Source organism: Spinacia oleracea, chromosome 4, assembly GCF_020520425.1.
Source record: "Spinacia oleracea cultivar Varoflay chromosome 4, BTI_SOV_V1, whole genome shotgun sequence".
Lineage (NCBI taxonomy): Eukaryota > Viridiplantae > Streptophyta > Magnoliopsida > Caryophyllales > Amaranthaceae > Spinacia > Spinacia oleracea.
Genome location: NC_079490.1, coordinates 127,735,930 through 127,743,033, shown reverse-complemented (window position 1 = coordinate 127,743,033; position 7,104 = coordinate 127,735,930). Strand labels below are relative to the sequence as shown.

Below are 7,104 nucleotides of genomic sequence, written 5' to 3'. Positions count from 1 at the left end.
GGGCCGATTTCGGGTCAATCTGTTCAAAATTCAAGCATTCTAGTCCTAGATCGGCGTCCTAAGTCGAGTCTGCATATGCATAAGAAAAAGTTGAACATACTTTGACTTGCGCTTTTTTCTAACCAAAAAACCTCAGTCAAAGTGGGGTCTTATAGTGGGTATGTACACCCAAAAAATGGGTAATTTGTTTTCAAATTTTTTGCAAATTTTTCATGCATGCATATAGCTACAAATTTCAAAGGCACACACAACGCATACAAAGTTCAATTTTCAACTATACAAAAACCAATATTCAGCCATACAAGATTTAAAAATTCCAAACCTTGCAAAATTCAAAGCCATACAAAAGTTCAACTTTCAAATCCAACCATACAAATCCATACAAATACAACCTATACAAACTCAACCTAGGCAAGCTGGAACTCACTACCATGCAGGGTCAGTCCGAGTAATCATCAGCCGTAATGTCAACCACGGTCTCCTTGTTCCTGCTCCGCCTCCTAAGGCGCTCCAGATCCCGATCCAGCTCTGTCCCAGGGGTACCAGGCTCCTGCTCCGAGATACGAATAGTACCGGGAGAATGATAAGCTCCCTGCTGAGGGGAAGGGTACTAATAAGGCTGTGGCATCGCCATGAACCGGCGCTGCGCCTCAAATATCTGGGCCTGACGCATCATCTCCATCTCCTGCCAGCAAGTCCAAGGATCCGCACCCCAAGGTTGAGGGCCGCTCCCTCCGAAATAGTAACCGGGAGGAGGAACAAAAGGCCTCGAACTGCTCGCACCCCCAAAAGAATGCCTGGTTGGATCAGCATATACAAAAGGGGTAGCTCCCCTATCAGCATCAGAATGCCTCTGATAAGTACCAGCACCGGACCCCTGTCCCAAATCCAAGCCCGGTCCATCCTGCCTCAACGAAGTCTCCACCTGGGCCTCCTGTCAGCGGAACCTCTGCGACCTCGACGACGCTCCTATACAAAATACAAGTTTCAAGAATCAGACATCCAAGTTCAAAGTTTCTAGAGTACAAAATCTCACAGTCAATGAAAGCACCTCTCTGTCCCGGCCAGAAAGCTTCTGGGTCAGCTTGGCACAATGCCTCTTCAAAGAATCAATTATGAGCATCCAGCGACGCACTCTCACCCGAGGCCCCTGCATACAAAATTCAAGATTAATTTCCTGATACAAGATTACAACCAGTTTCAAGAAAATGCAACAGTACTTACAGCTGCATAATGCTCCGGTACAACATCATACGACCTCCGGTGCGGAGGAGAAGCTATAGGAATGGTCACCTCCACTTGCTCCCCATCCGAGTTCTCATAGCGGACAACCTTATCAGCATAGAGAATGTCCTCGGGGTCGACCTCCTCCTCCTACAAACATTCATACAATGATTCAAGAATACAAGAATACAAGAATACAAGAGTACAAGAATTCAAGAATTCAAGATACAAAGTTCAAGAGCTTAGCGGCAGTACGAAGCGTACTGGTGGAGCAAGCTTCTTCAAGAAGTCCTCATAGAGACCCCTCCTATCTACAAAATTCCTCTAGGGGAGACGAACAGCATCGCCCCTATCATTCAAATAGAGCTGGGCAAGCTCTTCGTCTGGCGCCAGCATGGACTCCGGTGGGTCCTTAGGAATAAGCCTGTCCCCCGTACTATGCTGAAGGGACACTCGCTCCCCTAAATACCATATATGGCGATACACCCCCGGGAGCAAGACCCGCTGCCCGGACAAGAAGTACGTGGGCACGAGTAGCCGAGGAAGGTACAGGCGCTTCAGCAAAAGGACGCCAAACCACCTATAAAGAAAACAACTCAGGCAACTAAACAAGTGCAAATACAAAAAGACAAAATAGTACAAAAGGTTTACTTCATCAGCGGGTAAAACCCTCCAAGCTCTGCGGGAGGCCGCCAGAGGCACCCTCCTGCGCACCGCTCCTATACAAGAGGCAGCATACGGGTAAGCCGCATCTCTAGTACGAGCCGGCGCCAAAGTTGGGAAGTGCTCGTACATCCAAATCTTTCCAAAAAGCAAACAAAGCATTAGTCAAATTCAAGATACAAACATACAAGTACAAAATATGAAGTACAAGGAGTCTCAAATACCTCCATCACACTCCACAAAGAAGCAATACTCGGGTCACTCTCCGGCGGAGTCCGGGAGGCCCACTTCATCTCACACAAAAGGTGGCTATATGCCAGACCACCCTAGTTGTTGCTCGAAACGGCCCTCAAGTCCTGAATAGCCGTCAAGAAGCCAACACTACTAGAAAAAGGACATTTAACGACGAACAATTTCGTCGTTAAAAGCCTTAATTTTCGTCGTTAAAACCTTCAACGACGGTCATGATGTTCGTTGTAACAGGTTCCGTCGTTATTGGCTTTAACGACGATGTTCGTCATTAATAATTAACGTTTATTAACGACGAATTATTGTTTCGTCGTTAAGCATTAACGACGAATTATCGGTTCTTCGTTAACAATTAACGACGGATTACTGTTTCGTCGTTAAAAAATAACGACGAATTCAAAATTTCATCGTTAAAAGTTAACGACGAACTAATGTTTCATCGTTAAAAGTTAACGACGGATTATTATTTCGTCGTTAAAAAATAACGACGACATGATATTTCGTCGTTAAATACTTATTCACAATGAATAATTGAGCAATAACGACAAAAAAACCCTCGTAAAATGTCATTCCAACGGTAAAAAAAAAGTTGAATTATGGCAAATACCGACGAAATATTATGTAGTTAATATTGCAATCATAATAACATTATTTACATTCTTCAAAAAGCCTAAATTTTCACTATGAAACAATATACAAAACCATAAATCAATCAATTTTAACAAATGAAAATTTCATTAATCAAAAATAAATTGACAATAGAAATTCAAGTTACATGAACCCAACAATCACATCCCGTTGTCTTTAAATTCTAAAAAAACTAATAAATATAAAACTCATGTTCAATCTAAAATAACAAAATAAAAATCTAAATAGTTGAAGTGTCCTCTCTTGGAGCCTCAAGCCGCTATAGTAACACGTCTTTAAATGATTTAAGCTCATCTTCAACTGAACTCATACAGCTCTTAAGTGCACTGTTTTCTTCATGTACCGTATCCACGCGATTGGTAAGCACCTGATTTTGTTTGTTTTCTTCATTAAACTTAGATGGAAGTACCTCCCTAAACCCACAAGTCCACAAATTAATTACGAGACTTCGACTTAAGCACCTTTTGTGCTACCAAGATAAAGAAGAAAAGAAGTTATCATTGGATGGGAAAGTAAATATACAACCAAAAAGGATATAGAAGCTTGAAGAAAAGTTACCTAGACATGAAAAACTGTTGGTTCTTCAATTATTTTCTGAAGTTCCTTCTGCAACATAAATAACCATGAAAAAACTAATATCATACATGAGAAGGTTAAAAACTAAGACCAAATGTTAAAATTCTAATCTTTTAATTAACTCTCAAGAAATAAGCTTAAAGCTAGAGGAAGTTTAGAGGAACATTAAGACAGATTCTGCATTATTTAGAAGAAGAAAAAAATTGGAGTGTAAACTGCAGCAGCATCAGTTTAAAAGTTTAAAAACAACCCCCTGATTTAATAACATCAGCATCAGATTCATGAAAAGTTGATTTGTTTCCGCTGCTCTGCTGCCAATTTGTATCGTGTGTGTTATAGTTAAGGGGCAACTGAAATTTCTGCGTTAATGTGCTGCTGATTTTGAAAAGGGTTGTGCTGGTTTTAGTTAGTTGAAAGACTGATTAGTATTTGCAGCAGTCAAGAGTTGTATGTTGAAAATCTCCCTGTAAGCTAAATAGATACCTTAGGGATTTTTTTCAATGCTCAAGCTAGATAGAGATACAGCAGAAAAGGTTTTTAATTCACATGCAACTTAATGCCTACCACACTCTCTCTCCATGTTATGAGAATTTAAGGAAGCTAACTTTCAGCATATGTCCTAACAAGAAATGGCCACCTTTTTAATCTGATTTAATCTTATTGATGTCGTTATAGAAAAACATGTTTTTGTTTTGTAGACTATCAAAACTCTACAGCCTTCCAGCTAAAATGAAAACACTACGACAATACGTAATAGAAGATTTACCTAAACAGGTGACTAAATAGCCAAATATAAACAATTAATACTACCAACATTTATTCAAATAACCTAGGTGAATTAGCCATCAGTTTGTTATCAAACAAGGCACACACAACTATATATGTGCTTCACACCTTCACCAAATCCCCTTCCTAACTATCAAATTTAGAAATGGCATTCGCATGTACATAAGGGCAATCCTTAACACGTAAAATAAAATGAGGTATATACCTGAATTTATGCATATGCTCTCAATTACTCCTGTACAAATAAAAATCAATGTAAAGCCGCTTATTAACATCACAAACACCAAAATAACCATACAAAATTTAAAACTTATCTTATGACCAAACTAAAGATATTGAAACAATAGTAAGACAAATTTCAAAATTGTAAATTAGATTGGGCGAGATTCAAAAACAAATTCACTTACAAATTGTACTTAAGAGAGAGTACAATTGCGATGTGCAACAGGTTAAGGCGACATACTGACGAGCTTAAACAACCAACAAACTCAGCAGAATTGTTACCAAAAGCTCTATTTCAAAGACCCCAAAAAGTTTCTGAGTCCACCTAGCTCACAAAATACGAGATAATAACATCGCTCCACTCGACCAGAAGTCATACCCAACAGGACAATGATGATGGCAACAGTATAAAACGGGGCAAACCAACATACTTGCATACACGAGCACTTGCCAGGCTATAGCTAGTACACCCCTCGCAATCTTTCAGCACCGCAACCACCTACATAATTATAACTAGAGATGAATAGGAGTTGGGAAAAAGGAAAAGAACAGGTCTAACTACAGTTCAGGAACATTTTGAAGTAGTAAGATTAAAAGAGTCACCAATCTACAAGCCCCTACTACAAACCATTCTGGTAAAGCTGCAACATTTCGTAACAACAAACAAGGTTCAACATTATTATAAAGAGGAATAAGCATCCATAACATCTAGAACCAGACAACAAAAATGATCAATAACATGTTATGTCTACTTGCAATGTTCTTGTGCTCTTTATCAGAATTAAGATCTAACCGACGAGATAAAGTTGTAAATGGTTTAGTAGAATGGAACTCTAAATCCAATAATACTCCTTTGCATAAACAAATCAGATTCTGGATAACATGAAATCCATGACAGTTTCACATAACAGCTACAAGTTTTTAGACTATTATCTGACAAGGAAAAATAAGAATGATGTCTGTTAGTCTGCAGAGAAACAAATGCTAACTAAATTAATTTGAAACAAGTGCTTAAGATACTACCACGGAACAAATTAGTATGCACTATAAGATCTAATTTGTATCAGTAAATACCATGTAAACATACCAGTGAGCATATCAAGGTTCTTTCCCTAATTTGTATCAGTAACTCACATAACAGAAATTTCAGGGAGCATACAGTGAGCAAAAGCAGTATCATCCAGAGCAAGCAGTAAAAAATAATAGCAAATGAAGAAACTTGAAATTCCTTATTATACAAAAGCATAGGAAAAAGTAAATAAACTAAGAGACTACCTGGCATATCAAGGGTAAGGTTTGATTAGATTGTAGAAGTCCCCGTCTTGGAAATGTTTGAATAAAAAACAAACGCATGTAGTGTAAGGAGATTCCCAAAAACTCACCTCCGTACAGCTTCACCTGTTGATTTCATCAAGCAATTTAAGCATCAACAACAAGATTCCAGAAACCCAAACCCGATACCTAGTGTTTAGCAAAGAGTAATTCGGAAAACCAGTAGTTACATATGATCCAAAAACTATAAAACCCAAATCAGTATTCTCGAAACCTAATATAAAATTAAACATCGGTCATAGTAGAAATCGGTTATAACATTCTATCAAAATTGACAAAAAAAAAAGTAAAACACAAAATCCATTGATTTCCAGAAGAAGAAATTGAATTATCAACCAATTCATAATAGGGTTTCGATTGCAATTAGGCAAATGCTCGAACCGTAAAAACCTACCTCAAGAACACAATTGATGTAGAATTAACTCAGAGAAACCCAAAATCGAGTATTCTTTATTGAATTTATTAACTAGAACCCTAGAAATCGCAATTCTCATAAGGAAGAAAAGAATTACCTTAATTTAGTTTATTCTACCACCTTCAGAGATCGAATTCGAGAATGGCGAGAGAGGCAAAGCTTTCCTAGAGATCGAATACGAGAGAGAGGCGAATTATAGAGTGGTTTTCAATCTCCCCTTTAATATGGAGATTAGGGTAAATTTTTCTATGAGCTTTAACGACAAACCAAATATTGAAAATGCCGCTCAACTTCTTTTCATTAAATTAAATTAATTAAGAAACCCGCGCTAGTTTTCACTGATTTCGCAATTTGACTCTTTTAATGACAGATTTTTTTCACGTCGTTATAAAATTATCGTTAAAACTCTAGTTTCTAGTAGTGCAATATGCACCCGACTGTTCCTGCTCGGGGCTATCACTCTACTCATCAGGGCCAAGAGGAAGAGCCGAACCCTCTGCTCCGCAGATACGTCCACGCTACGGATCGCAGCCATGATCACCGTCACAGAAGCGTGGGTGTCATCATCCGCCAAGTCAACAACAGGGCCGAGCAAGTCCCTGGCGACAGTCGAGTGCCATGTCAGCTCCGAATCAAAAATCACGTTCCTCTCAGAGACAGGAAGACCCGTCATCATCGCAAACTCAAAAGGGGTGAGGGTAATCTCCCCCCATGCCATATGAAAGGTGTTGGTGGTATCCCACCACCGCTCCAGCAAAGCCTGTAGCCGAGGTTTGATTCCCGTTCTCCTCTGACTATCTCCCATGGCACGTCAGAGGTCGCCAGATTTCCATAGCCTCCGCGTCAGCATGAACAGCCGGGAAAACTTTGTGAAGGTCCGCCATGGACCATAAAGTGCGCAACGGATCTCCATCAGCCTATGGATAAGTCGATCAGTTCAAAACCTATACAAGTTAAAAGATAAAGCACAGTACAAGACTCACCAAACC

At 39.4% G+C, this 7,104-nt stretch overlaps 1 long non-coding RNA gene across 1 annotated transcript; it reads right to left on the bottom strand.

Moving 5' to 3' along the window:
• Positions 1 to 2,852: 2,852 nt before the first annotated feature.
• Positions 2,853 to 6,404, bottom strand: LOC110788242 (uncharacterized). The gene is made up of 6 exons (XR_002533284.2): positions 6,213 to 6,404; positions 5,644 to 5,766; positions 4,554 to 4,867; positions 4,352 to 4,381; positions 3,343 to 3,390; positions 2,853 to 3,197 (listed from the first exon to the last, which is right to left on the bottom strand). It is a non-coding gene; the product is annotated as an uncharacterized lncRNA (long non-coding RNA).
• Positions 6,405 to 7,104: the final 700 nt, after the last annotated feature.